Here is a 27962-nt window from a genome sequence, read left to right as displayed (position 1 = left end):
ATATATATATATATATATATATATATATATATGTATATGTATATGTATATGTATATATATATATGTATATGTATATGTATATGTATATATATATATATATATATATATATATATATATATATATATATATATATATATAGATATATATATATATATATATATATATATATATATATATATATATATATATATATATATATATATATATATATATATATATATATAGATATATATATACATTTATATATACATATATAAATAAATATATAAATAATTACATAAATAAATATATAAATATATATATATATATATATATATATGTATATATATATATATATATATATATTTATATATATATATATATATATATATATATATATATATATATATATATATATATATATATATATATATATATATATATATATATATATATATATATATATATATATCAGGGCTCGAATTAAGCGTATCGCGATCGCGAATTGCAATTACTTTTCGCACCTTCGCAATTAGTTTTTTCGTGATCTTTCTTTTTTTCGCGATTATTCTTTTTTTATTTTAGAAGATTGATACTCTATTCGCAAATACTTAGTGTTCTTTTACAGTATAAAACTGCAGTGACTTCTGTAACGATAATATTTTTTTTAAAGCGGAGCATAAAGTAAAAGAAAGAAAAATAAAAGATTTAGAAAATCAATTAGCAAAAATGTTCAAATGCAGGAAAAAGACCGATTTTTTTATATAATTTATAAAAAACAAACGATTAAATAACTATTCGAATCAAGAAATAAAAGATTTTGATTGAAAAAAGAAATAAAAGTTAATTGATTGAAAAGTCACTTTCTTAAATTGAATTCTCAAGAGCTTTATTCCAATTTAGCTCATTCATAATGAACAAATTTAATGATATTTTTATAAGTTTATTTTGCGAAGAATAGTGGAAGGCAATATAGACTTAAATAGTTATTAAAAAATAACTTTAAAGTTTGTTAGTACACTTGCTAATTTTAAATTAATAGCAATAAATGGATGCAAATAAGGACCACAGATGCAGATTATCTACAGTTAAAAAGTGGGAAAAATATTTAGTGTTAGCAAGTTAGAATACGATTTAAATGGAAATGAAGTTATAAGATTAAGATGCAGTTTATGTAAACAATATGAAAAACGGATAAGTCAAACAAAATTGTTTTCCATGACCTGGATCAAACCAGGAAAATATCAATAAAAAAAGATTCACTGGCATCGCACTTAAGCAGTGGGCAATATAAAGAGGCCACGCGAATTCATTAACAAACAACATTAGGTTCAGTTTCATTATCTAACCATGTTATTCATAATACTCCAATCGGGCGTGGTTTGCATAAAATGGCCATAAAAGACTCTGACTCGTTACGGAAAAAGTTTAATATTGCGTATTACTTGGCAAAAAGAGAGCGCCATTCACAGATTATCCTTATTTGATTACATTAGAAAAGAAGAATAAGGTTACAAATTTAGGAAATTCTTGTGGCACTGACCGTGCAGCTGCAATATTTACAGATTACATTGGCACCGTAATTAAAAATAAATTAACTGAATGTTTAAAAAATTGTAGATTTTACTGTGTTCTCTGTGATGGAAGCACAGATTCAGCTGTATCCGAACAGGAACTGATTTACATTCTTTATTTAAAAGACGGAAGTCCGAAAGTAGAATTCTTATCTATTGAAACGGCAGAGAATTCTAATGCTGTTGGCCTGAAAAAATGTATAACAGACGTTTTTACAAGAGTTGGTATTACCAATTCTTATAAACAACTATTGGGTGTAAATGACGAAGCAAACGTTAATCTAGGAGCTTATGCTGGTTTAGGCGCATTACTAAAGGAAGGTTCTCCTTGGCTGGAAGTTGTACACTGTTTTAACCATCGACTTGAACTTGCTTTAAAAGATGTGTTTAAAAATTTATCTGCCTTCAAAACTGTTGACAAACTACTTTTACAACTTTATCACTTGTATCAAAAGTCATCAAAGCGCTACCAAGAACTACAAGGATTAGCCGAAGCTTAAGGTAAAAGCATTCTGAAACCAACAAAAGCAAGCAGAACTCGGTGGATTGATCACAAGTATAAAGCAATGAAAATTGCTTTAGAAAATTATGGTGTGTTTATGACGCATATTGAATCATTGGCTATAACAGACTCCCAGGTAGCAAAGAGAGCAGAGTTAAAGGGTTTTTTAAAGCGATGGAAAAATGCGTCTGTGCATATTCATTTATCAATATATCTTGATGTTTTATCTCCCCTTCGGCATCTGAGTTTAAGTTTTCAGAACAATATTTGTGATCCAGTAAAAGCTGTAAGAAGAGTTCAAGAATTTACATGGACAATGGCCAAGCTGCAAATTCTTCTAGAAAATTCGCTAGACAATTTGCTTAATGATACAAGTGTTATGACCCATTATAAAAAACTGTCTAAAGATATTGAGACAATTGATTCAAAGCAATGTTATCAGAATATTGCACTTTCTCAATATACCGAAGTTAATAGCCATGTTCTTGACCAGTACAAGTTAATTATTGCAAATATTACCAAATGTATGGAAGGCCATTTTCAATCTCTCCAAAAATCACCATTGTTTATACATTTGGTAGCTTTACGTTTATAACTGGCCGTTAAATGTGAATGATGGAACTTTTGGGGATAAAGCTATCGGTGAAGTTGTTGAACATTTTTCTGAATTTTTAATTGGTGTAGGATGTGATTTGAATAATATACTTCATGAGTGGATCATTTTAGAAGCATACATGTTTCCCATCATAAGTAACAATCAAAATGAGTATTATTTGAAAATTTGGGAAATTATTTTTTCCAAATCAAATTTGGTCAAAGAATGCTGAAATATTCTTGATATTTTTGAACTATTTTTGATTTGTCCTTTTACAAATGCGAAAGTAGAACGAATGTTTTCATGTATGAATCGCAAAAAAAAATGACTGGAGAAGTTGTCTAAGACAAGATCTCTTAGAATCTCTACTTCGGATAAGTGAAGAAGGTCCTGAGATTGACAAATTTGAACCTGATACTGCTATGAATGAATGGTATAATGATAAAGTTAGACGATTGTCAGCAAATTTTCATCGTTTTCCGGAAAAAAGAAAAAGAAAGTCAGGAAAAACAGACATTGATCTAGCGACAGTTGCAATATCGGAAGTGAAAGCAAGGAAAATTTAAAAAGAAAGAAAATTTAATATTCTAAACATTAAACTAGTGAAATGATTACAAAACGATCAAAATATTTACGATTACGATCTAATACTTTTTATATTAGCAATCAAAAAAAGTATTAGATCGTAAAAGATTCTATTATTTAGAGACATTTTTTTCTTTTGCTTTATTTTATTGAATGAAAAAAGTGAACGCTAACTTTTATTAAAAAAATACATTGAATGAAAAAGCAATAGATAGAAATATCATGGGAATTTGATAAGGTGACTTAGATAAGAAAACTTACTTAATAAGAATTTAATTATCATTTTTGTTTGTGATTGTGCGGGTTTTCCTGAAAATGTTAAGTTTTAACATTTTATCACGATAATGTTTTATAATTATAATTTATAATTAAATATAAAAATAAATTTATAAATAATTTTTTTTACTGTTAAAAATTTATAGAAAATTAAATATTCTAGTTGTTTTAAACAGTTTAAAATATGTAAATAAAATAGAAATCGAAATAATTAAAAGAAGATTATATCAAGTTCATTGATTTTACAAAAATACAGCCCTTAGATTTAATGCAATATAATAATAGTAATAATGTAAATTATAGCTAAAGCTACTTTACAACCGCTGAACGTAAATGTTATGACATCTTATGCAAAAATGAGACTTATTATATATGTTATTATAAATAAGTTAAAATAAATAATGCCCCCTCTTCTCCGGCGGGAGTGGAGGAGGGGTTATGAGCAACAAAAAAATCGCGATTAGATTTTTTTACGTTAATTCGAGCCCTGTTGTTGCTATTTTTGACAGGTCTGCTTCAGTGATGAAAGCACATTTGAAATTTTGCAGAACAAAGCTCAGTTTGTGCGTCGTCGTCACAGAGAAAAATTTCATCCTGACTGCGTTGTTTAGACTGTGAAGCACCCTACAAAAGTGATGATCTGGTCAGTCAGCAGCAGCAAAGGCACTGGACATCTGTACATGGTAAATGGTATGATGAAGCAAGACCAGTACAAAAATGTCTTGCAAAACTGGTTGATTCCGCAGCTCCAAGAATGGTTTCCAAATGGGGAACCATTCTTGGAACTTTTATGCAAGATGAAACTTGGGAACTTTTATGCAAGATGAAACAAGAGGGAACTTTTATGCAAGATGAAACTCCCTGCCATACAGCTCGATCTGTCAAAGCTTTTTCAGCAGAGCAAAATATTCCTCAGTTGGATTGGCCGGGTAATCGCCTAGATCTGAACCCCATAGAAAACGTTTGGTAGTTGGTGAAAAGAGAAGTGGCTAATGATGTCATTACAAACAAACCTCAACTCATAGAAAGAATAATTTATGTCTGGAATCATCATCCTCAAATGCAGGAGACGGTACAGTGCTGCATTGACAGCATGTCGCGCAGAATTAAAGCTCTTCAAGCGACATGCTGTCAATGCAGCACTGTACCATTAAAAAGTTTAAATTTCTTCAAAATGAATATAAAAATAACCACAATAATAAAATCTGTAACATAACAACACATTCAAAGAATGCTGTTTTAAACTTATGCGATGTTAATATATCAAGAAACCAAAATGATCTTCTTAATATTAGCCCTCATTTTATACCTTCATTGAAATATATACTTAAAATGAATAGTATAGCAACAACAGAGACCTCCGCTTTAAAATTATAAATATAACAGCAAGAATGAAAATGCACAGGATTTGAGAAAAAATATTTTAAAAGAACTTAAAATGGGTAAAAAAACAAATCAAAGTTTAATAAGAGAGCAAAGAAAAACTCTTATGGAAAATTAAGGAAAACAAACTTATCTATATCAGTTTGATAAAGGTAATGGTTTTGTAAGAATAGAACACAATAAAGCTTTAGAAAAAATTTGCAAACAAATTGGACCAATCAGAGTTTTAAATGAAGATCCCAGTTCCTGTTATGCTATTAAAATTAAAATTTATCTCTCACAACTTAATAAAAAACAGCAATTTTTAAAAACAGAATATGATTGTAAATATCCAAGTGATCCCATCCCGCCTCATATTAATGGTCTAATTAAAGCTCACAAACCTGAAAGATCCTATCCTATTAAAATAGGTATATCAACTATCGGCACTCCTAATTATGGAATAACTTACTATTTAGTAAAGAAAATACAACCTGTCTCAAACAAAAAAAGACGCCTGTAAAAATATTTTGGTTTTATTAGTAAAGCATGAGAGATGGGTCAATTCTACTAAAGGAAGACACTTTAATTCTTATAGACCAATTAAACAAAGATAACTCCTACAAATATTCCACCAAGGTTATAATATCTGAAACAAGAAAACTCATTGAGCTTTGTTTACATCGTTATTATTTTTTGTAGAAAAACCGTGAAATTGAAAATCCTGGTACTATTGGTCTTTCATTCATAAAGTAATTTCATTCATAAAGTAAATTCATAACATCATAAAGTAAACAATTTCAAAATTGCAATGGCAGTAAATTCTCCTCTTGACCTAAAATCCTACTTAAGATATTTCGACAATACCAGGTGTAATTGCTCTGCTTCCTGAGTGATTTTTAAACAGTCAAGAAGCAGAATAATTCCTTTGAGAAAAAACTAATTTTCTTAAACTAACAACATCCTACAACACAATATTCGATCGAAATTGAAAGCGAAAATAGAACTCTAAACTTTCTTGATTTAACCATAATAAATAACACCAAAGGTAAATACAAGTTTAAGGTTTACAAAAAAGAAGCATTGCAAATATTCAAATTAAATCTCTCTCAAATCATGACTCCAAGATTCTAAATGCAATATTTAAAGGTAATGTTCAAAGGGCTTATTCTATATGCAGTAATTTATATTTACAAGATGAGATTAACTTTCTTATTTAAATATTGAACAAAAATGGGTACAATATATGCTAACTTACATGTATTGCTAACTTAATTGGTAAAAATGGTCCATAAAAATCAACAAAATTCAATCAGATTTTCTTAACCTCCCTACTGTATTGTTACCGTGGATACCATCACTACTCCTGAAATTAAGAAAAATATTTCGGAAAGCTGGCTATAGAGTAGTCATCAAATCAAACCCTAATTTAAAAACATTGCTGACAAAAAAAAAAGACTAAATTGCCACATAATAGTCAATGCAAATACTACAACTCAAAAGTTAGTTTAATGGAGGTTAAACTAACTTTCGAGTTTTTTAACTTAATTAAACTTTATTTTTAAAATATTTTCTGTCATTAGTTTATCAAAAATTAAAATGATTATTTTAGTTAAAAAAAATTTCGGACTTCCCCTTTATCATACACCCTGAGTAAAATTTGTATCAAGTTTATTGTTTAACTATCTTCAGGAGGCTAAATTTGTTAATAACATCAAGTATACATCAAAATATATCAATTGACACCCCCAGTTTTATTACACTAAACTGCGTCTCATTTTAATAACTTGCATTTTAGATAATAAATAAGAAATGAAAAAGTTTCAATCACAGAAAACAAAATTCAGACTCCCCTTTCAACATACACCCTTCTTAATTTGTGTTTTATTAAATTTATTAAATTATAATACTTTATTGAACATAAAATATGGCCGCTTATTAGTTCAAAATGCTGCCTAATTTGAATGTTTATATAGCATTTCAAAGAAAAAGTTTGTCTGTTGGAGAACAACATCATTTCCTTAAAATTTAGGCAAATTAATATTATATTGTGTAGAATTTTTGATATCACGATATCCTTTGGATACAAGAAAGGAAGGCAAAGAGTTATTACTAGAAAAAACTGTCTGTAATTGCATCGATAAAAACTAGTCTTTGCTCCTTGGTTTTCTTGGTTAATCAAGCATTTGTCGCAAAAATTTTTGTATCCATATTTATATTCTATATAGAAAATATCTATATCCTATATATAGTTATCAAGTATAAATTATTATTTAGCCAAACTATTTATCGTTTATGAGAATAATGAGAACTATTATCCCCTTGGTTTTCAAAGAGCTTAATTTTTTTTTAGTTATGAAAAAAAATTTAATCGATTTTTCTGCCCTACTCTACACAACCATTATGTTTTTTTAGCACTAAAAATTCCAATATAGACATAAGGGAAAAACTTGTTTATTTAGTGTTATAATAAAATCTATTACTGATTTTTCTTTGGATGTTGTGAATTGTGAGATGATGGCATAGATACCTTACAAAAGTGTTTTATTCCTGTGGTTTCTGTCTCAAAGAATGTCTTTAAATATCAATGGAACGTTTATTCATGCAACCTCTGCTACTGCTTTTTCTACTGAAGTTAATAACAAATATTTGATTTTTTTACTGCACTGTGTATAACAAGACATATTTTTAATATAACTTTTTTAATTACACGATTGTGCATGTAAATAATAATGATATCTTTTATAGTTTGAACCTTATACAAGCATTAAAAGATTTTGTTGCTATACTTACAAATATTATTAATGAACACCTTTAAATATGATTTGAACAAGCCTAAAAATTGTATTTCAAATTATTTTAAATTGGTTATAACTGTTCCTTTGCTAGACCATCAGAGTACTAACACAATGTTTGATGCAACCCACGGAATTAGAAAATATTAGATCGGCAATAAATTGCCAACCTCAAACTGTTAGAGGTCAGCATTAGGTCGGGAAAAAAAATTTTACACAAAAGGGTTACCATAAAACATAGAAATAAGATCGACAATTTTTTTGCTGACCTCAAACACTTTAAGGTCAGCAGTTAGGTCGGCATTGCTGAATGTCGAGCCTAACTTTGAAGTTTGTTGATGATACAACTTTAAAGTGTTATAAAGCACCTGTCTTTTAGTTTCTTTGTTCTTATCTTCAATTTCTTTAAAAAACAATTGCAGAATATCAGTGTTCTTGCTATACTAGTTGGAAAGACCGTATCATATCTTTAAGTGCCTTTTATTCAACCAAAAGCTTTATTTGCCTTATTCATTATTGCCAAAGATTTTATTACATGAGTTAGACTTGTGGGAAATTAAGTTGAATTCACTTAACTGGCTGAACTTTAGAAATTAACTCCAATCTAATAACACTGAAACATTACAAGCAACAAGCCTTTTCTTTACTGAGGCGCCTAAAAGGTTATAAGATAATGGTAAGAAGAAGTTGCAAAGCAAAATGGAAGATAAAGTCTAAATGGTCAAGTTTAGCTTTTTACACAGAGTTGTCTATAGATAGTAAACAAGTTTTTAACATGTTTGTTATAAATACTTATAAGTTGTGTTTTAAATAAAATTCAAATATAACTAAAGTAAAATTTCAAAAAATGCCTAGGCTAACTTTTGTTAAAAAGCTATTTTCATAGCTAGACATCTTTGTAAAAACATTGTTTAGCATTGTACAGTTATCAAATAAAGTTTCTCGACTTTGGTAAGTATTTATAAATTTTATTTATAATTAAAAGTTACCTATAAAACTATATCAAAAAATTTACAGAGCAAAATCTTATATTTAAAAAATTAAACCTGTGTATGTTATATATTATACATTACATCAACTGAGTATTTTCAAATATAATTTCTTTAGGTTGCAAAAATCATGTTTTCAGCTTAGTGAGCATTTTAGCGGTGCTATTAGTCATTGAAGGAATTATTAAAATATTTTTATAAAAACACTCCAGTCAGTCAAAACACTCCAATCCAGTCAAAACTAAAAATTAGAGAGGGGGAGGGGGTTATAGTATTTTTTGGACTTACCCAAAAAATTTCCTGTAAACGCCACTGTATATATACATATATATATATATATATATATATATATATATATATATATATATATATATATATATATATATATATATATATATATATACATATATATATATATATATATATATATATATGTATATATATATATATATATATATATACTTTATATATATATTTATATATATTTATTATATATTATATATATATATATATATATATATATATATATATATATATATATATTTTATATATATACATTTATATATATTTATTATATATTATATATATATATATATATATATATATATATATATATATATATATATATATTATATATATATATATTTATTTATTTATATATATATTATTTATATACATATTATTTATATATATATATATATATATATATATATATATATATATATAAATATATATATATATTATTTATATATAAACATATATATAGGTACATGGAAAACACATTTGCTAAAATTTTGTTCCGCGTTTTTTCTATGTCAGGAAAATGTTATTTTGTGATATTTGTTTTTAGAAACATATATACACATAGATATTTTTTTGAAAGAAGAAAGGTTAAGCTTGATTTTATCTAATTTTTATGGATGGTAACCTAACTTTTTTATGGATTATTTTGCTGACAATTTTCCATGAAAATTTTGTCGATGTTCTTACATAAATTTTTTGTCGAAGTAATATTGAGCCTGCTTTTTTTATATCTATCAAACTTTCAACATGCATTTTCTGTTTACTGCTGTTTTCTGTTGCCAAATTTCATTAAAAAATAATTAGGAGCAAATAGTTAACAGCAGTGTATTATTTTGATTTTTATTGTTAGATTGTAATAAAAAAGTATAAATTCCAAAAGTATTTAGATTCCCATCAGAGAGTAAGTTAAACTTTTTTTTTATAATTTTAACATAATTATGTTATTTGTAACTATTTTTAAAACAAAACAATACAATACAATAATTGTAAATGTAAAAACCTTACTCTCTTTGTTTATCTTAGTAAGATAATCTTAACTTTTGTTTATCTTAGTAAGATAATCTTAAGTTTCAAAATTTTTTATACTTTAGATTATTTAAAAAAAAAAGATTGTCTTAGATTAAAACTGTTTTGATTTGATTTTTAACTAATAGTAACAGTTGACAATTTCATTAAGACACTTTGTAAGAATAAATTTTTTTTTTGATTTGTATACTAAGTATACAAATCAAATTTATATTAATTTATTCTTAACAAATTTTATAGCCCATATTAAATGCAATTTTAAATTCATGTGTATCATTTTAAATGTGAGTCATTATTTTAATTGTTTATGCAACACAAAGATCGCAAAAAGTGACCAACGGAGCCGTCCAGTCACATAGACCTGGGAGATGTGAAAATAAAAACAGATTGTAGATGGTGTCATTGAATAAAAAATACAAATCATAAGAAAATATAAAATGTGTGGCAAGACTTTTGTAAAGTAGAAAACGAAGAATAAACAATAAGGGGGCATGGGGAGAAACAACTAATGCTCTAATCACTTTGTGTGTAGAATATATGCAACAAAGAACAAAGATTTGATATACTGATTTTAGAGACTGTTGATGTCTACAGGTGTGATGGTGTAGTGCACTAGTATGTACCATTTGGTCGTCTTGTATGGTCTCGTTATGTTTTCGTTCACTTTCAAATCGGGTGAATAGAAAGCTAAACACACTCACTCCTTGCGCTACTATGGGCTAGCTTACCAGAGCCAGACGTAAGACCTACAGAATGGATTCCAATTGTTTGAATGCACACATTAGTCACCGAAGGCCACAAGCCATTGCTCTTAGTCAAAAGAGCTACTGCCCCGTGCTTGTGTGAAATGATGTGCTATGGAGTGAGATTTTAGATCCGAGCACATAGTCAACAAGCGCTGATCCAACGTGCATTGTGGAGCTTCCGAATGAACGTGTGCGTGAGTGTCAGCGTAGTCATTAGGTTATTGAGTGCCGTAACCAAATCCAGCGGGATAGCCTAATGTCTGTTTTGTCGTTGTGGTGTATATTAGAAAAAGTCGGGGCTCACCAGCTACAAAGAATAAATTTGTTTGTTTATGCAACACAAAGATCGCAAAAAGTGACCAACGGAGCCATCCAGTTACGTAGACCTGGGAGATGTGAAAATTGAAGTAGATTGTAGATGATGTCATTGGGTGAGAATCATAAATGAATATAAAGACTATTTTGTAGCAGGAATAAAATTTTAGGACTCAGGGATAGAGTGAACAATAACTCATGCTCTAGTCATCCTAAACAAATAATAAAACAATGGTCTATGAGTAAACAAGTCAATATAGATCCGCTGGTTTATTAACGGCAACCATGGCTAAAATGATTGCACCATACAAAAAACAATAAAATAAGTAGATAACAAAATATTAAGTAAAATGATAAAAAATGATAGTATGGACAATATAAAAAGAAAAAATAGACTAATAAATGTGCTACTATTTATGGTCTAAACTCTAGATAATAAATTGAAAACTGATAATCACATGTGTGAGATAAAAGTATATAAATGTCGTTAATGAAACAAATTAATAATATAAAGCTCACAAAGCGCTATAATACATGGGTGTAAGAGGTAAAAAAAATGTTAGTGCCAAGATAAACAATCAGAATTAAGTAGTGGATAGTGGTGATCCCCTTCCTCACGAATGCACTGCGATCACCAATGACGTTTCGGAGAGCCCGAGACCTGCACTAACGCCACTCGTCAGGGGCGTGTTCTTGCAACAGATCTCACCGCCTTTTGACTTTACTTCTAAACAATATTTTTTCCCGCTTCATACATTGTTTTTATATCACGACTAATATTATTGCTTTATCACCCAAAATAATTTTTTAACCACTCATTTGGCTTAAATTTATCTGGTCTTGTTTTAGTATTTAGTTAAATTTTTGTTTAAATTTTAATTTATTGTGCATAGTTTTTCTACCATTGGTATGGTAAGTGATTTATTTAATTATTTTTACTTAAATTGTGCAGTAGATCAACACTTTTTATATCATATCATCAAAAAAATATTAGTGTTTTACAAATTTGGGTGGGTTTTGGCTATTTGTAGTGAATCCTTTTTTACAGCAGTATGGAATAGGCACGTAAAACATAAGTGGCGATGACGTCTGTCTGACGGGATAAACCAGTTATAAGTGCTGATCCTCATCGAAACACCAGTAATAATAGACGTGACTCTGAGGAGATGTTTATTACTTAATCACTAAACTAATTATGTTTACACATTGGCATTAATGTTTTTTTTCTATTCTGAGACCTTTCATTGCTGTATGCATACTTTTTATTTTTGTAATAATTTTTTTTTTTTTTTTTTTTTTTGTTTGGTGACATTTTTTGTATATCTTTGTTAATATTAGTGTTTATAAAACAATTTATTGTTTATTATTATTGTTAGTACTGTTTAGGTGCATTGTCTGTCTTATTTATAATTTAAATATTCCTCTATTAATCTTTATTTTTTGTCTTGACAACTGTCAAAATATGCTTTGCTCAAAAAATAATTCTCCTTTATTTTAATGTACTTTATTTCTTCCCTCAGGCGTTCACTGCTCATGTGTGACCATTCGGCGAATTTTATATATGCCAGAACTATATATATGTCAAAGTTTTTAAATAACTAAAAAAAATTCCCAGTTCGAATTTAATATTTGTTTATTTATTTCAAAGAGAGAAAAGAAAAGTACTTAATTAATTATTTCTGTGGGAATCTAATAAAATTTCGAGCTTCTACTTTAGTGGTACCCGTAAGCTTGCGCACATATGTATGACAAATACCTTTAAAAGTATTTAATAAACAAAAGGTTTAATTAAACAACAAATAAATTTTATAAACCAAAATTTATTAAATGCAAAAAAAAAATAAAAAATAAAAAAAGAATTACTAAATTTAATTAAAAACAAAATTAATTAGAATTGCTAATATTTAAATCTAAATCAAAATCAATTTTTTTTTAAACATAGATCCATTATGATTGAATATTTTATTTTTTAAATGACGTGTGTGCCTGTGTGGAGATTTTAAAGTCAAGTTATATTTTATTCATCTAGTTTTTTTCCTATCAGTTTTACCGATTTTAAATGTGAGTTATTAGGCCAGGTGAATAAAAATGACTTTTACTTTTAGTTTATTTAAACTGTTTTTTTGACTTTTATAATTTTCATCTTAAAATAGTTTGGCTTATATTTACAGTTACTAAAAATTTGATTTTCATTATTTAGGTTAAAGTATTAGCGGAACCATAGTTAATTAATTACTTGTTTGCATTAGATATGTATGTTATTTTTTAAGTCTATTCTATTAAAACGACTTTTTTTGTTATTATAAAATGTATATGCAAATGTAATGTAATAATGTTGCATTATAATGTTATCAATTGTTAAAGATTTATAATATTTTAATGCATTACTTTTCAGGAAATTTAATTAAAATATTATAAAAATTAAAATATGTTAAGTTGGTAACCCTAAAAATAAATGTTGATTTTTGATGAAATTTAAAAAAAATATATTTCTATTATATTTAATTAAGAATTTTATTACCTTTTCAAAAATGTATAACATGAATAGTTTTTTTTAATATGACTGTCAATATATTGATATAATTGTGAATTGGTAGCTGTTACTTTTCCCTAGCAACGCCTTAGCAACGCCTTAGCAACATCTAAATGCCCTAAAAAATGCAGCAGAATACTATTTTTGAAACATTTTTATGGCTATACTTTAAAGCTATATAGTGACTATTAGCTATACTTTAAAAACTAAAACACTTTTTAAAGTTAAAAGGCTAAGCATGAAGTTTGTCTGGTGACTTGCTTATCAAAGGCAAATTTCTTTTTTGTTTTGAAGTTTATTTATCTGAATTTTTTATTTTTTAAATTTTAGTTAGTAAAAATGATTACAACAAAACAAAATTTGTAAAGAAAAAAATAAATACCACGAAAGAATCGCCACATGGCGATTCTTTCGTGGTTTTTTTTTTTTTTTCTCGCAAATTTTGTTTTGTTGAAATCATTTCTACTAACTAAAATTTAAAACTAAAAACTAAAAAAAAATTATCTAAAATCAACTAAAATCAAAATCAAAAAAATCTAAAATCAAAAAAATCAACTAAAAACTAAAAAAAAATCAAATCAAAAAACTTAAAAAAATATAATAACTCTATAGAGTTATTATATTTTTTTTTATTTTTTTATTATATTTATAGTTGAGATATTATGTTTTCAAACACACCCCATTGTTTAAGGTTTAACTAGTTTATTTTTGGATAATCAAGGCAAAAAAAAATTTTGAATGATTTTTTTTTAATTTTTTGAAATAGAATCTAGTTTTACTACAAAATATCCATAAATAGTTTAAACTCAAAAAATAAATTATTTCTAGGGTTACCACCTTAACTCTTTACATATACTTTTTTAAAGAGTTATGGGTCCAAAAAAAAAAATTGCATGTGTGTTTCAGGATGCAGTGAAACCGTATTTAGCTGTAAACTTCACTATACATTATTTACACACTGTAGAAATTGACATGTAATCTTGTTATTCTATAACGGTGAGTCAATTAGTAAAACTCTAAAACAAGTCACAGGGGCTATTCTAGGCCATTTTCGATAGAGTCGACCGTATTTAGGCACCAATTTGGGCACAACCCAAATTAAAATTTGAGAACCTTTTCTTTTAACGTTTTTTTACGGCAAATATTATTTCTTTTGCGAAAAAAACCCTAATTTTCTGCTAAAGTTCGCCAGAAAGAGGGGGTACCGCTGCCCAAATTTTTTTCCTTGAATAGGCTCTGAAACAGGAAATGCATCTCAATTAGAGTAACTGTTTTAGAGCAGCCGTGGCGCAGTGGTTAGAGTTCTGGCTCAGAACCCAGAGGTCCTAGGTTCGACGCCAGCTCTAGCTTAACAAGCGACATTGGTACGGAAGGAGGCGTGAACTTCCTGTTAAATGCTCTCCCGCGGTGCTCTGTGATAAGACCGTAAGGACTTCTGGGAGCACCTAAAATAACTAAAAAAAAAAAAAAAAAGAGTAACTGTTTCAAGGTCTACTGTTCTGCCATCCAACAAAGATTTTTGCTAATTTATCTCTAGTCAACTGTGAACCTTTCTTGCCAGTAAAATAATTAAATTTCTTGAAAAGTAATGCATTAAAATATTATAAATCATTAACAATTGATAACATTATAATGCAACATTATTACATTACATTTACATATACATTTCACAATAACAAAAAAAAATTGTTTTAATAGAATAGAAAATGAAACAAAAAACCATACATCTAGAGAAGAAACCCTATGAAGGTAAAACTCTTTAATAGGTTATCATATTTATCTTCTTAGTTAAAGAGCTCGACCAAATCTCACAGGAAAAAAATAGCAACAACTTAATTCAAATTAGCATACCTTCTAAGTTGAAAGTATTCAGGCAAAGCATCAAAAGAAAAAAAAATATTATTAAAGCTTTGAGGACAAAAGTTAAAGGACTAAAAGAACAAATTAAAACATATCACTACAGTAGGTTAATTAGCAATCTTAAAACAAAATCAAAGACTTCAAAAGTAAAAGAAAAAACAAAACTTAATCAGATAATATGGTAATACATATGGTAAGGCAATGTAATGATGGTAAATGTAATGATGGTAAATGTAATGATGGTAAATGTAATGATGGCAATGTAATGATGGTAAGGCAAATGAAATGTTTATCGCTCAATTAGAAAATGATATTTTTCAAAATTTTAATATGTCAGAAGGTGATAAACGTTACTCTTTAGATATGAGAATGATAATTTATGGCATGTTATTAGCAAATGTTCCAACCAGTAATATTCCATTTTTAATTGAAAAATTGGACAATATTTGGGTGTTAAGTTTACTGATATTCCTCATCGTTCTTCTATTGAGCATATGCCTCATGAGCTTGGCAGTATAGCAGAACTGCAAGCAGCAGAATGAGCTATGAGTAAATTTCATCTTACTCTTAGATTTGATGCAAGAACACGGAAGAGGGTGTTCAACACTGTTCATCTTACATCTGAAAACAACCGTCAGTTCATTGAATCTGAATCTGAAAACAACTGTCAGGACACCCATAAGGCAAGGCAATTTATACACCACTAACTACTATTTTTTAAATTATTGAAATATGTTTTTTATTTTTTATAATAGATTTGATCATTATAGTAAATGTTGAAATATTTAAAACAAGCTTGGTCGGGAAGTGGGAGCGATAGCTCTCAAATACTGACCATGGAAATAATATTTAGTTGTGAAAACCTGGCCAGATTTTTTAGTCGTTTTGAGAACATTTCAAAAAACAAAACAAAAAACGCAAAAATGATTATTGGAAAAAAAAAACAAAAAAAAACAACAAAGACAAGAACAAAACTTTTAACGCGAAAAAACTAAAAGCAAAATAAATCAAATATTTTTGAAACATCGCTCTTTTATAATTTTTTTATATAAAGTAACCTCTTACATTTGCTTAATAAGGAAACAAATGTTCTTTAATTTATTAAAGAGTATCATATAATTTTTATTTATATACTCGTGTCTTATTTCCAGTGCTGAAGTAAGGAGGGTTGGGGTTAGAGGGGCTATAACCCTGGGCCTGAATCCAAAGTTCGCTGAGATTGAGCTCGGCTGCATGGCTAAACTTAACTTGAAATGTCTTAGTTCTGCCATTAAATTTAGAAAACCAGCAATCGATATTATTCTGCCATTGATAAACGATAGATTTAGTTCGCTGTTAAATCCCATATTCGAATCAATAGATTGGTTAGATTTTTTCTTTATCATAACATCAAGTATCCAAACTATTGTCTACTAGTTGAACTTATGATGTGTATTTCTGGCTCTAATTCCGCTGTCGAACGCATTTTCAGTATTTTGACTGTTATACTGAAAGACCAGAAATTCACTTACCAAGAACGAGAAGATATTTTGAGTCGCGCTGTGGATATTTACTTAAAAGCGAAAAGTTTATCACCTTGATTCAGCTAATGCTAGCATGTCACTGATTATAGTAATGAAGAAAGCTGCTACAGTACGATTTTAGTTCTACATCTGAATCGGACGGATAAACATTTTATTTTAAAATTTTTACTCATAAGCCACTTGTATGTAATTACTATGTATGTAATTATGTTTGTGTTTTGTTGTGTATGCTTTTGTTCCGTTCATGCATGTTTGTGTTCTGTCTCGACCTCTGGCGCGGTGCTGATCTACTCGTAAGTCACTTTCTGTATGTAATTATGATTGTGTTGTGAAACAATACTGTCTAATGTTGGATATAGCTCCTTAACTTGTTTCGTTGAGCACTCTCATTATGAGATGCGTCATTGCTGTTTGCCCACTACTCTGTAGTTTATGCACTAAATAATTTTCTAGTTTTATTGCCTAGATTTAGTCCCATAAAATCATTATCTTACTGAAAAGTCCTAGAGGACGAAACAATATTGTTTGTTACTCTCAATCCTTAATACAAGGGGGATGGAAATAAAAGGGTGGTTTTTTTTCACAATTTTTTTGTTTGTTTTGAGAAATAATTTTTTTGTTGATATCAAGTAAAAATTAATAAACGAGGGAGGGGGTGCTTAATGACCTTAGGGTGGATATAAAAATTTTCTAAAAATTAATTTATAAACATCCGCCCCGCACTTTTCTATTAAGTATAATAATATATGTATATATATATATATATATATATATATATATATATATATATATATATATATATATATATATATATATATATATATATTTTTATATATATATATATATATATATATATATATATATATTTATATATATATATATATATATATTTATATATATATATATATATATATATATATATATATATATATATATATATATATATATATATATATATATATGTATATATATATATATATAGATATATATTTGTGTGTGTGTGTCCTGTCGTGACCTCAGGTCAGAGTTACTTTGTATGCATGTTTGTGTTTAGTAACCAGAAACTTTTTTTATGTTTATTTCATAATTAGTTTTATTAACTTTGATGATTATTAATAATTTCATTGAAAACGCAATTATTGTTGAAAGTCTTTTTGTTTACAAAATAAATCGTAAAAACTGCTTTAAAAGATTACATTAGAATAAAAACAGATACACAAAATTACATTTACATAAAAAAGACATAATTTTTAAATAAAAAATTAAAATATACTAATTAAATCTATAATTTATAATAAACTTTCAAAATTTTGACAATTTAAAAAATATATTTTATAAAACATTTTTGTAAACAAATAATAATAGTTTAAAAAATTTACGGCTTTGCAGATGTGGCTCCAAGAATGAGCCATAGTATTAAAATAATAGTTCGTTTGATAATATATTTTTAAAATAATTCATGCTAGAAATCTCAAAACTTAACAAATCTTGAATAATACATTATTTAAATCATTTAAACAGAATACTCTAGAACTTTATTTCGATTATGTTCATATTTTTGGTGGGTTTTTAGTGTTTGCTTTTTATTCCTCTGCACCAAGATGTTTTGAGAACATTCAAGTTTATGTATGTTTCCAGATACGTCCGTAAACAAAACCTTTTTGTTTTACGGTGTCACGTTAAATAAGTAGATCGTTAAATAAGTAGACAAAATGATATTCTGCGCATGCGTTAGTTTACGGATACTTATTTAACGTATTAAGTCACGTTAAATAAGTAGATCGTTAAATAAGTAGACAAACTGAACAATCGAGGCATTTTGCTAACCCAGACTAACAAATTTAAAAAAAAACATACGTTAACCGAACTAAAAGCATTTCCTTTGCCATGCGAATTGTTATTACTTAAGGGCATTTTTATAGTGATAATTTACTACTTTTAATAATATTTAACTCACGACGTATATTCTAGTCGCAATTTATATCTTTATAGTATAGTATGACAAGAAACACATTTTTAAGAAAAAGCTTTTTGATAGGCCATTCACCCGTATTAATGATATCAAATAAAATACTCATCTCACAAGGAAGTTTATTGTATTCCTAAATAATTTAACTGTGCATTTTAGCAAAATGTTTTACGTTAAATTATTTATCCTTAACCCTTAAACTTAATGATTGTAAAATTTGTAATTGTTACTTGATTCTACGCAGATAAATAGTAAGGACAGTATTCTGATATTATCCCAGAAAAAAGAAAAGAAGAGAATTTATTAGTTCGTGTCTAGCCTTTTTTTGTGTGTTAATTTACCTCCTCAAAGCCGAAAAAGACACTACAGTCAAGGAGGCTGCTTTAGTTGTTTTTACAACCCTCTCTCAAGTCTATAACTTCGAAACACAAACCATGACGATCAAGATCGCTACGTGGAGAAACAAGTTGAGCGCGGTATTGCCAGGGACGCGGTAGCGATCGAACTCAGAACTTTTTAATTATGAGGCGAGCGCTCTACCACAACACCACTACTGTACTACCGTTGAATAACAATCTAGACGGGTATTATTCGACGATTTTAGCGATTTTAATGTATGCATAGCGCAATAATAATAAAATGTGACCTAAACTTAGTTTACTATTTCTTACAATGAGAATGTTTTAAATACAAACGATATTAAAGAAACGACACACTTCATGCTACACTAAAACTTTATTTGGAAAATAAAATCAACATAATAATATCCTTACACATCAATGAGAAAAATAATATCCTTACACAATATAAATAGCAAAATAAAACAACATGGTTTTTAAGTCCTTTTGAAAAAATTTAACTTGGTTGAAACTTGGGCATTTTCGGAAGAAATTCGATTTTTCCACATGGAATTACAAGCCTACATAGAATAGAAATATAGTATAATATAAATAGTATCATGAAATCACAACGAATAAATAAAATAATTATAAAAATGCCTTTGTGCCAGAAGAGTACTTAATAAATGCATTGAATAATGCATGTCAATAAATTGATTTACAAAATGAACTCTAATTGAAGGATTTGAATTTTTAAATCAAATAAATGTTAAAAATGTTAAAACAGCCATATCTTTGATGGGCGGACATAAGAGTATAACTGCAAAAGTGTAACTTTTCAGGAGAGCAAAAAAACATTATTATGAACCCAATTATTTTGCTACAGAAGTCATATTTTGAGAAATGGGTTATTACTTTTATTCTGTTTGAACCGAATGGTGTAACTATACTGTTAAAACCATTGATGCCGGCATACACAAGTCACATTTTCTCATATAAATCGTTAAATGGTCAAAAATGCAGTTATACTCTTATGTCCGCCCATCAAAGATATATCAACATGCCAGAATAGTCTATACTTTCACAATATTCTATAAAAAATTGATCAAATATCTCATTATAATTAAAAATTACATAGCCATATTTTTAAATACTACTTTTAGTGTAGTTGTAATAGTAGCTATAATCAACTGCAACAAAATGTATGTAAATAAAGAACTGACTTTAATAACTGTACCTATTGACTATATCTTATATCGATAACCCTAGTTGAATAACTGATGACAGTAAGAAAAAAACAACTACAAAGTGAGCAAAACAAATCATCATGCCAATAACAAAATAAAGAACAAACAATAGTTGACCTAAATTAGCCAATTGTATAACTTTAGACATCTATAAGACACTTACAAAAATAAAATAAGTAATGAATTTTTTAAATATTAACTAGAACATAAGGTACATAAACAAATCAACAATAAAAAACAAAAAAAACATATTTATGTATATTGATTGAATTTAAATATTCAAATATGTCATAAAACAAAAACAGTAGAAATAACAGGATATATTCACAACATTGATAGTACTAAAGACACACTGTTTATGACAGTATAACACAGTAATAAAAGGAAACATCTCTAATTTACCATTCTCAATACATTTCAGGTAATGCTACCGCATGTCATTATCTTTTTACATAACTAAACTTAGGTTGATACTGCTACACAAAACCATTGCATTTCTTTCTAAGAAAAAATCACAATCATTTTCATGTGCAACTCTATGCACTAACAATGGCGCATCACCTTTACTTAAACTATTAAAAAGTGAATCATAAAACTAAACACACTACTAATGTAAAACAACATCAGGACACATTACTTAGAAACACCCAATATGATTTTCTAACATTAATCGTTTGCATACAACTGTAACTTTCTGAAAAACCACATGAATTAAAACAACTAAAAATGCAAAAAATCCAGATTTTTTAAACTTGGAAACCCAAACATTTTAGAAAACTGATATAAAAACAAACTTTGTGCTATATCAATCAAGGTATCATCAAGCCAGCAAGGTGAGTCTCTTAAAATATCTAAGGCCTTGTCTTTAGACTGTATTGACAAACTTTAAAGAAAACTTTAGAAAAATTTTGAACTTCGACAGCCCCTTTTTACAACGATACTATCATTAACAAATAGCTTTTTTCAAACCTTTACCGCTACCAGTTTAAACTCTGAACCTTTTTCTCATTGATTGGTTTAAGGAAAATAAGCAGACTTTATCAAATAATCTAAAATTTTAGAGTTTTTTGAAGAGTACCAAAAATCAATAAAATAAAGTAGTTGCACAAATTGTTAATTTTTCAATATATTTACTTCAATTATCAGTAATTGTAATAATATATTTTTTTCAAGTTTAATTAAGGCAAGAGGTCCAATAAGGTCTAAGGGAAGTTTGTGTACCTATAGCCAGATTTTTTTAGTGCCCAAATTCAAGTCCCCAGACTTGTCTAAAGAAGGCAAAACTGATACGATCACATCTCTATACTAATTACTTTGTATTAGTATAAGTATATTGACTTATACTAATAAAATTCCATCAAGTAAAAGGGTTTGAAAATTAGTGGCCCTAGGTACAACAAGCTTTTTTTAAACTGTACCTAGGGTCACTTTCTGAAAATTAGATTTAAATCCATAATAAATTTACAGTTAATTTGGTCTTAGATTGTTTTCAATAAGTATTTCTAGTAATACTTAATTGCAACTTTTAAATACATAACAAAATTGACTAATAGTTCTGAGCAAAATCGACAAATAAGTCAATGCATAAAATGGAAGTCCCAAAACAACAGTGATTTTTGAGATGCTGAGACATAGTATAAAATTAACTTCAGAAACATAAAATAATATAAAATATACAATAATAATTAACTCTTAATCATAAATTATATAAAAGTTTAACTTAAATAGTGGGTTATATATACACATACCACAAAGTTGACACTTTTTTATTATAATAATTTATTATTCCATCAGGGACTGCTAAACATCTTCAACAAAGTAATTATAGACTCGCATTTTAATTATATAATTTTAAAAAATTTTAAAACATGATTATTTTTGTTTTTTACGTTTATACCTAACGGAAACAAGGCTACTTATTTAACGATAGATTTAACCTACCTCACGGAAGCTTTGCGCTGTATCTGCGCAAGCGTTACGCTTGCGCAGAACTGACAGTCTACTTATTTAACGATCTACTTATTTAACGCGACAACGGTGTCACGTTAATAAATAAGTAGACAGTCAGTTCTGCGCAAGCGTTACGCTTGCGCAGAACTGACAGTCTACTTATTTATTCCGCAGACGTAACGCCTGCGGAAGCTTTGCGCTGTATCTGCGCAAGCGTAACGCCTGCGCAGATACAGCGCAAAGCTACCGTTAGGTAGGTTAAGACTATCGTTAAATAAGTAGCCTTGTTTCCGTTAGCTATAAACTCAAAAAACAAAAATAATCATATTTTAAAATTTTTTAAAATTATATAATTAAAATGCCAGTCTATAATTACTCTGTTTAAGATGTTTAGCAGTCTCTGATAGAATAATAAATTGTGACTTTTATATAATTTATGACTAAGTCTTAAATTATATAAAAGTTTAACTTAAGTTTAGTCTAAGAGTTTATTATTATTGTATATTTTATATTATTTTATGTTTCTGAAGTAAATTTTGTACTATGTCATAGCATCTCAAAACCCACAGTTGTTTTGGGACTTCCATTTTATGCATTAACTTATTTGTCAATTTTGCTAAGAATTACTAGTCAATTTTGTTACGTATTTAAGAGTTGCAATTAAGTATTACTAGAAATACTTATTGAAAACAATCTAAGACCAAATTAACTTAAATTTATTATAAATTTGAATCTAATTTTCAGAAAGTGACCCTAGGTACAGTTTAAAAAAAGCTTATTGTACCTAGGGCCACTAATTTTCAAACCCTTTTACTTGATGGAATTTTATTAGTATAAGTCAATATACTTATACTAATACATAGTAATTAGTATAGAGATGTGATCGTATCAGTTTCACCTTCTTTAGACAAGTCTGGGCCTTGAATTTGGGCATTAAAAAAATCTGGCTATAGGTACACAAACTTCCCCTAGACCTTATTAGACCTCTTGCTTTAATAAAACTTGAAAAAAAAATATTATAATTACTGATAATTGAAGTAAATATATTGAAAAATTAACAATTTATGCAACTACTTTATTTTACAGATTTAAAATTTTTGAGATTTTTGGTACTCTTCTAAAAGTCTGCTTATTTTCCTCAAACCAATCAATGAGAAAAAGGTTCAGAGTTGAAACTGGTAGCGGTAAAGGTTTGAAAAAAGCTATTAATGATAGTATCGTTGTAAAAAGGGGTTGTCGAAGTTCAAATTTTTTTAAAGTTTTCTTTAAAGTTTGTCAATACAGTCTAAAGACAAGGTCTTAGATATTTTAAGAGGCTCGCCTGGCTGGCTTGATGATACTTTGATTGATATAGTGCAAAGATTGTTTTTATATCAGTTTTCTAAAATATTTGGGTTTCCAAGTTTAAAATATCTGGATTCTTTGCATTTTTAGTTGTTTTAATTCAGGTGGTTTTTCAGAAAGTTACAGTTGTATGCAAACGATTAATGTTAGAAAATCATATTGGGTGTTTCTAAGTAATGTGTCCTGATGTTGTTTTACATTGGAAGTGTGTTCAGTTTTATGATTCACTCTTTAATAGTTTAAGTAAAGATAATGTGCCATTGTTAGTGCATAGAGTTGCACATGAAAATGATTGTGATTTTTTCTTAAAAGGAAATGTAATGGTTTTGTGTAGCAGTATCAACCTAAGTTTAGTTATATAAAAAGATAATGACATGCGGTAGCATTACCTGAAATGTATTGAGAATGGTAAATTAGAGATGTTTCCTTTAGTTACTGTGTTATACTGTCATAAACAGTGTGTATTTAGTACTATCAATGTGAATATATCCTGTTATTTCTACTGTTTTTGTTTTTATGACATATTTGAATATTTAAGTTCAATCAATATACATAAATATGTTTTTATTTTTTATTTTTTTATTGTTGGTTTGTTTATGTACCTTATGTTCTAGTTAATATTTAAAAAGTTCATTACTTATTTTATTTTTGTAAGTGTCTTATAGATGTCTAAAGTTATACAATTGGCTAATTTAGGTCAACTATTGTTTGTTCTTTATTTTGTTATTAGCATGGTGATTTGTTTTGCTCACTTTGTAGTTGTTTTTTTCTTACTGTCATCAGTTATTCAACTAGGGTTATCGATATAAGATATAGTCAATAGGTACAGTTATTAAAGTCAGTTCTTTATTTACATACATTTTGTTGCAGTTGCAGTTAATTATACCTATTATTACAACTACATCAAAAATAGTATTTAAAAATGTGGCTATGTAATTTTTAATTATAATGAGATATTTGATCAATTTTTTATAGAATATTGTGAAAGTATAGACTATTCTAGCATGTTGATATATGGCTGTTTTAACACTTTTAACATCTATTTGATTTAAAAATTCAAATCCTTCAATTAGAGTTCATTTTGTAAATCAATTTATTGACATATATTAATCAATGCATTTATTAAGTACTCTTCTGGCACAAAAGCATTTTTATAATTATTTTATTTATTCGTTGTGATTTTATGATACTATTTATATTATACTATATTTCTATTCTATATAGGCTTGTAATTCCATGTGGAAAAACCGAATTTCTTCCGAAAACGCCCAAGTTTCAACCAAATTAAATTTTTTCAAAAGGACTTGAAGACCATGTTGTTTTATTTTGCTATTTATATTGTGTAAGGATATTATTTTTCTCATTGATGTGTAAGGATATTATTATATTGATTTTATTTTCAAAATAAAGTGTAGCATGAAGTGTGTTATTTCTTTAATATCGTTTGTATTTAAAACATTCTCATTGTAAGAAATAATTAACTAAGTTTAGGTCACATTTTATTATTATTGCGCTATGCATACATTAAAATCGCTAAAATCGTCGAATAATACCCGTCTAGGTTGTTATTCAACGGTAGTACAGTAGCGGTGTAGTGGTAGAGCGCTCGCCTCATAATCAAAAAGTTCTGAGTTCGATCGCCACCACGTCCCTGCCAGTACCGCGCTCAACTTGTTTCTCCGCGTAGCGGTCTTGATCGTCATGGTTTGTGTTTCGAAGTTACAGAGTAACTTGTAACAACAACTAAAGCAGCCTCTTCGACTGTAGTGTCTTTTTCGGCTTTGAAGAGGTAAATTGACACACAAAAAAAGGCTAGACACGAATTAATAAATTCTCTTCTTTTCTTTTTTCTGCGATAACATCAGAATGCTGTCCTTACTAATTATCTGCGTAGCATCAAGTAACAATTACAAATTTTACAATCGTTAAGTTTAAGGGTTAAGGATAAATAATTTAACGTGAAACATTTTGCTAAATTGCACAGTTAAATTATTTAGGAATACAATAAACTTCCTTGTGAGATGACTATTTTATTTGATATCATTAATTTAATGTAATCAATAAAAAATCGATACACAGATATCTAAAAAATTTGATGTTATTTTGATTTAAAATTTAATAATTAAGTAAAATATGCATTTTTTTTGTTAAACATTTCAAAATCATACTTATTTCATGTTTTTTTGATTTTAAAAATTAACATTTAACTCAAATCTTAGATTTAGTTGGATTTTAATCTATAATCTATTAACATTTTATGCACCTGTTAGTCATTAATTATCCTCTGCAGTAATGCTAGGACGTATTATAACATAACTGCAAGGTAAACAGAGTCAAAACTTGTAATGAAACATTTTATAAAACTGTTTTGACAATTAACTAAGCTTTGTGTGACACAACTCAGAGGTTCCTTCTAGAAATGTTAGAATTTTATTTATGGTTAAAAACTTCTTGTTATCATAAAAATCATTATTACTTTTTTCTATAATTGATTTATCGTCAATAATTAAATAAATTTAATTCAATGTTATGTTATAATCTAGTAAGGTTTTCAATACAAAAAAAGCTCCATAGGTATTCAGGTATATAAAGAATATCTTTCCTTTGAAATACGAGTCTTTCAATATAAAAAACAAATCAAGAAAAGTAACAGTTAATAAAATTTAATTTAATATTTTTATTTATAATATTTTCACATATATATATATATATATATATATATATATATATATATATATATATATATATATATATATATATATATATATATATATATATATAAATTGAATTTTTAAGTAATTTATTATCCTTTTATATTGTTTATTTTGTATTTATGTTACAAACCTTTGAATGTAATTAATTTATTAGATTGTTGACGTAAACCAATCATTGATTTTTTTTAAACTTTTTCTGTATATAATTGGCCATATCTTTGCAGTCTGATTTTAAAAAAGTCATTTGCTAACCTTTTTTATCAGTTGTGTGGAATGCATGTCTTCAGTGACAGCTTCATGCTCAGGATCATGTTCATTTAGGTCTTTAAAAAAATGTTTTTCACTAATAATTTTATTAACTGCATAAATCATTTTCAGTTTAAGGTTTCGTTCCACATTCATTTTTGGTTTTTTGAAATTGTCACCACAGACATAAATTTTGAAAACACTCTCACATACTATTATAGTTTGTATAACATCATTTCTTGGAGCAATAAGCCCACCCCTATTTTTTATGTTAATCAATGAAAGAACTGATGTTCCATAAGAATGTTCCACAAAATTGTTTTGGGAAATAAGTGAGTTTGCACACACAGAACATGTTATCTTTGATAATAATCTTCTTACAATAAATCCAGATATATATCCTAGTATTGCTTCCTTATAGATAGAGGTATTATCAAGATAATTTTGAATTGTAACAATATCAATATCAAAGTTTAAAAAATCTGTTTCAGGATTTGAATGAATTGCAGATTTTTTACTCCACTTTAATGCAAAAATAGAGCCATTTGCAATATCCTCAAATGTTAAACAATTTGCATGCTTTGAGCCTACAATAGAATTGCAAAAAAAAATTCTTTTTAAAGATGACTTAAGTTGGAGGGCATCTAGATTATTATTAAATCCATTCATTCCACGAATACAAGAGAACAGTAACTCAAGATAATCTTGTGAAAATTTGTATGTTAGGCAAAATTTAAAAGGATGAACATTTAAAGTCAAAAGCTCATAGGCTAAGTGTTGGAGACTTTTTGCAGCCACAATTAACCCTAATACAAAGGTTTTTCTCCTATGTTTTAATAATGGAGTACCATTAGCATCTGTCAACTTTGATAAGTAGTTTATTATTTGATCAAAAGTTGCATTCCAATAAGGATAATCATTCAAAAAAAGAGCTTTCTTATACGATTTTGAAAAAAGATTTTTAGAGTTCAGCATATCAAATAATTTGTTGATGACCCTTATAAAATTTACAGTACCTTCAGCATGCTTGAAATTTGGATATTTGGAAAACATCAGAAATTCAATTGCATCTGCAACTGAACTACTAAGTGTTTGTGCAGCAAACTTAACATTCATTTTGTGACGCTGAAAATAAGTTTTATTGAGATTTTATTTGCATTTAATCCTTCTTTTTCCTGTATTTCATATAA

The 27962-nt window shown here is 27.6% G+C and overlaps 1 protein-coding gene and 1 long non-coding RNA gene across 6 annotated transcripts in view; both read right to left on the bottom strand.

Moving 5' to 3' along the window:
- Window positions 1–27962, bottom strand: part of LOC101235964 (SCO-spondin) — a 204726-nt gene that overhangs the window by 89722 nt on the left and 87042 nt on the right. The gene's annotated exons all lie outside the window — the stretch shown is intronic.
- Window positions 19656–22421, bottom strand: LOC136086001 (uncharacterized). The gene is made up of 2 exons (XR_010641307.1): window positions 22267–22421; window positions 19656–19852 (listed from the first exon to the last, which is right to left on the bottom strand). It is a non-coding gene; the product is annotated as an uncharacterized LOC136086001 (long non-coding RNA).

This window comes from Hydra vulgaris, chromosome 10 (assembly GCF_038396675.1).
Source record: "Hydra vulgaris chromosome 10, alternate assembly HydraT2T_AEP".
NCBI lineage: Eukaryota > Metazoa > Cnidaria > Hydrozoa > Anthoathecata > Hydridae > Hydra > Hydra vulgaris.
The sequence above is the reverse complement of the archived record's forward strand: the minus strand, read 5'-3'. Positions and strand labels throughout refer to the sequence as shown.